Source organism: Adiantum capillus-veneris, chromosome 10, assembly GCF_014529385.1.
Source record: "Adiantum capillus-veneris isolate H3 chromosome 10, ASM1452938v2, whole genome shotgun sequence".
Classification (NCBI taxonomy): domain Eukaryota; kingdom Viridiplantae; phylum Streptophyta; class Polypodiopsida; order Polypodiales; family Pteridaceae; genus Adiantum; species Adiantum capillus-veneris.
The window spans coordinates 101,310,884-101,316,062 of record NC_140940.1 but is presented as its reverse complement, the minus strand read 5'-3'; positions in this window follow the sequence as shown (position 1 = coordinate 101,316,062).

The window sequence follows — 5,179 nt, the reverse complement described above, 5'->3', positions numbered from 1 at the left end:
TGCTTTGTCATGCTTGATGAGTAAGGTGCTTGATCACCTAAAGTCAAAATCATTCCTACAAGAGGGGGGGCGAGCCCTTTTCCTAGGAGCTAGAGAGAGAACACCCACTCACACACACAAGGGAAGCCCCAACTTGAAGAGGCAGCAAGGACACATGTCAGGCCCCTACCCATGTTACCTTCATGTGTTGCTTGAAGCCTATTGGCTAAGCTTCAAAGGGGTCCAATGATAAATTACATGAATTATCTAATTGTTTTAGCATTTATCAAGTCCTCTCTCTCAAAGGGGAAAGGGGGACACTTGTCCCAAGGCTACCCATGTTGCTTGTAATGGCTCCTGCTTGTGATTGGCTAGGCCTGGAGGGGTCCAATGAGCTTCAGGCATGAGCTACAAGGGGGGGTCGACCCAAGCAAGCTAGGGGGGTGCCTAGGGGGTATACTCACCCACACACACTCACAATCACTCTCATTGTGTGCTATGCAAAGTGCAAGAGCTCCCTCTCAAAGCAAGTAGAGGTTGAGAGCCTACACCAACACTCTTGGCTATGGAGTGCAAATCCAACCAAGAGCCATGCTTCAATGCTTAAGCTTGCCATCTCCTTCTTCTTCATTACTATGCTATTATGTATGCTAGCAACAAGAGTATGATAAGTGAGGAACTAATTCTTTCTCCTACGAAATGTTTCTTCTTCCTCTTCCCTACCCTCATTCCCTGCTAGCTCTCTCCACCTTCGAAGGTGTTTGAGGTCTTGGGACTGAGGCTTGGGATAGTTAAAGCTTTCTTCAAGTTTATGTTATGTTTGTGGTGCATGAAGCCTTCCATCTTCATGGCATCACCTAGGTCACAAGGAACACAAAGACTGTATTGTAACAAGTCTCTCTTTATGGGAGAAATCATAATACAAATGCCTATTGGAGGGGGGACCGGCTCCACATAAATCCGGTCCTCAATTGTTGTCATGTTCTCTAAACTCTCTCTCTTGCAAAAGTATTGTCTATGCCAAGTTAACTAATTGCTATGATTATGTTGCTATCTTCAATTATGTCTACCCGCTATGCTCACAAAATCATTTCTTGAAAGTACTCTCATTAAATTCCGCTATTCTCAAATTGAATAGGCAAATTCCATTACACCCTTGTGTGTGTGTGTGTGTGTGTGTGAGAGAGAGAGAGAGAGAGAGAGAGAGAGAGAGAGAGAGAGACTACTCTAAACTATGATAGCATGTTGCGGTTCTACCACACTATCTTGCTCAAGGCCTAATTGTTAATGGCCACCAGCAGGTGAGAGGTAATGGCACCTTCAAGCACACAAGGCAAGTCTGACGTATGTTACAAACTCGGCGCCCCCCCACCCCCCCACCCCCTGCACGCCGGCCCGACCTTCAACATGTTGAGATGTCGAGCTCTACACCTTGAGCTGGCATCCACTACGGGTCTTGGCCGCTTACGGCATTTACTCACTGGCGCGTTAGGTGAGCGACACGGAGGATCTCTGCCAGTGATTCTACAGCTGGACTACACTTATAGTGCCAGCCTAGTACGCTTCTAGCGAGTTCACACTTAGTGACCGCATGTACATATATGCTACTTTTCAGCTTTAGCACTTAGTCATTTTGTACTCTCTTTTCTGTGAAGAAGAAGAAGAAGCTTTCCATCTCTGTGTGCTTTGTGCTTGTCTTGTGTAGCTCTCTTGCATCCTCATTCTTTACATGGTATCAGAGCCTGGTGCAGGCAAGAGAGGCTAAGAGAGCAAGAGCATCACAATCCCTTCGTTTTTCGCACAAGTTTCTGAACAGGTCTCCAAAGTGCAGTATACAGAGATTTACTGTACAAGTACAGTGGTTGTATGTACGCTTGATTGTGGACACTCGTTGAGTGTAGAAAGCGTTACAAGAACCACGATAGCAGGTTCAGCAGATTTGCAAGTTTTTGCAGATTGCAGCTATTTTGTCTTAGTGCTTCAAGATGTCTGACGGTTTCAGTCAGATTGTTACTGAGAAGCTTGAGAAAAATAACTACCCTGCATGGAAGTTCAGAATAACAAATTTCCTAAAAGGAAAAGGTTATTGGGACTATGTAGAAGGAGACAATGAAAAGGAACCAGAGATTCCCGAGGCAAATGCTACAGCAGAACAAAGGAAAGCTTTGAGGGACTGGCAACAAGGCCAGAGCAAAGTGATGTATTGGCTTTCTATGAGCATCACAGATGGCATGATGGGCTATCTACAGGATGCTGAAACCCCCGCCATTGCATGGAAAAACTTAGGCAGAGTGTTCGAGGTGAACACCAAGGCCAGGAAGCTTCAACTAAAGTCGGAGCTAAATCAGGTTAAGAGGAACAACCTCTCAATCAATGATTATGCCTTGAAGATCAAGAGTATCATTGAAGCTCTTGGATCTATTAAAGTCTCACTGGAAGACGATGACATTGTCCGTGCATGCTTGGATGGTCTAGGAGATGAGTATGTACATTTTAGGTCTTCCATGAATACAAGAGACGGCATCCCCGTGTTCCAAGATTTGATTTCTATGCTTATTCTTGAGGAGAAGAACCTTGACACATCTTCTTCTCATGGCAGAAATAATTCTGAACAGGCCTTCTATTCTAAATCCAACAGAGGTAGAGGTACAGGTCGTGGTCGAGGCCCAAGGGGTTGCAGGGGCCAATTTCTGGAAGGTCAATCAAATCAAAACAATACAGGTGGCAGGGGAAACCAGTCTCAAGGCAGGGGGAGTCAAAGAGGTCGTGGTGCAGGATCAAGCAGGCAACAACATACTCCAGATAGTAGAGAATGTTGGACTTGTGGTGAAAGAGGTCACATGTCACGTGACTGTCCAAAGGGAAAAACAAGTAGAAAGAGAGAACAGGGCAACTATGCATCTACTAGCAGAGATGCAGATGACAGCAAAAACGAGCGCATGTTTGTTATGCAACATGTAATGAATACAATGACTGCAGAGAATTCCACCCAAGATGATGTTTGGTATGTGGATTCAGGTGCCTCTAATCACATGACGTCTCGTGGAGAGTGGTTTAGAGATATGCGCAAACCAGATGTGTCAGGCTATGTGCAGACAGGAGATGACACAGCTCACCCCATTGCTCATGTAGGGGACATACCTCTAAATACGAAGAGTGGGAAATCAAAGTACTTAGCAGATGTACTTCATGTCCCAAACATTACAAAGAATCTTGTTTCTGTTGGACAAATGGTTGAGTAGGGTTTGCAGGTTCGCTTCAATCCAAATGGTTGTTATGTAGAAGATTTCCAGAATGGCTGTAAGCTGATCACAGAGGGCAAATGTGTGGGTAGAATGTTTACGCTGAATGTAGACATGCCTGAGGTAAAAGCTGCATTATTTGCACAGGGCACAGGTGTTGTGGCTGATGTTGACATTTGGCACAAACGCATTGGCCATGTCAATGAGTAGAGATTGCGCAGCATGCAATCAAAACAGATTGTAAAAGGTTTGCCCAAATTCAAGGTGGATGGTATGCATAAAGTGTGTGCAGCATGCCAGTTTGGAAAACAGTCAAAGGGCTCATTTCCACATGAGCGCAATGTATGTAAAAGGCCACTTGAGGTGGTGCACACAGATGTTTGGGGTCCAACCGATACTGCAAGTATACATGGTTGCAGGTATTATGTCTCTTTCATTGATGACCATACAAGGAAAGTATGGGTCTACTTCATGCGTAACAAAAGTGAAGTGTTTGGTCACTTTCAAGACTTCAAAGTCATGATTGAGAAGGAGACAGATATGCAAATCAAGACATTGAGGTCAGATGGAGGGGGAGAGTACTTCTCCAATGATTTTTCAGATTTTTTGCGAATGCATGGTATACACAGGCAGTTTACATGCAGATATACTCCACAGCAGAATGGGGTCGCAGAAAGGAAAAACAGGCACATTGCAGAGGTTGCACGTGCATTGATGAATGAGAAGAACATGCCTCATCATTTCTGGGCTGAAGCTGTAAATACAGCTGTGTACATTATGAACAGGACACCTACAACTGCGGTGCATGATGTAACACCTGAGGAAAAGTTTATAGGTACAAAGCCTGATTTGGCACATTTGAAAGTGTTTGGCTGCATAGCTTACGTGCATGTACCAGATGTGTTGCGTAGGAAATTGGATCCTAAAGCAGAGAAATGTATTCTTGTGGGATATTCCCTTGAACAAAAGGGGTACAGGTGCTACAATCCTACTACACGAGAATTACGAGTGAGCAGAGATGTAGTCTTTGATGAGATGAGTAGCTGGTACAGTAATGCACATGGCACTATTGGGGCTGATGTAAAAGATGATGTGGTTGTACAAAATGTGAGGCCACAGTCACAGGTTTTGAGTGGACCACAAGAGTCCTCTTCTCGTGGCTCTGTTGAGAAACCATGGAATGGTAGACTACGTACGCAGGTTACTCCACCAACAGGTACAGGGAATGTATCACGAAAAGGAAAGGAAAAGGTTGATGAACCTCCCTTTATGGTTGATGCATCATCAGGTTTTTCACATATAGACATGGATTCAGATGGTTTTGAACAAAGTCTTGATGAGGAATTTGGAATTCCGGCTGTCAGGACACCTGGTGTAAGGAAAGTACAAGAAGATGCTAGAGGGCAAAGGAGTGACCCAGGACCACGCAGATCTAATAGAGTCAGAAATCCAGTTCAGAAATTGACTTATGATGGGTATCTAGCGCATCACCAAGCCTACATGGCTAAGGTGATACAGGATGTGGAGCCCACATGTTTTGAGGATGCAGTTGGAAATGTGCATTGGGATGATGCAATGAATGAAGAGATGGATGCATTGGAAGCAAATGACACATGGGAGTTGGTGCCATTGCCAAGTGGCAAGAAAGCTATTGGCTGTAAATGGGTGTATAAAACCAAGCATAAGGCTGATGGTAACATTGAGCGTCACAAGGCAAGGCTGGTCGCAAAGGGTTATGCACAGACGTATGGCATAGACTATGAGGAGACCTTTGCTCCAGTGGCAAAGATGACGACAGTGAGAGCTGTCATAGCAGTGGCTGCATCTAGAGGATGGATTATTCATCAAATGGATGTAAAGAATGCCTTCTTGAATGGTGAGTTGCAAGAGGAAGTGTATATGGATCAGCCACCTGGTTATGTCGATCCAGGTTACCCAGATTATGTATGCAGACTTCT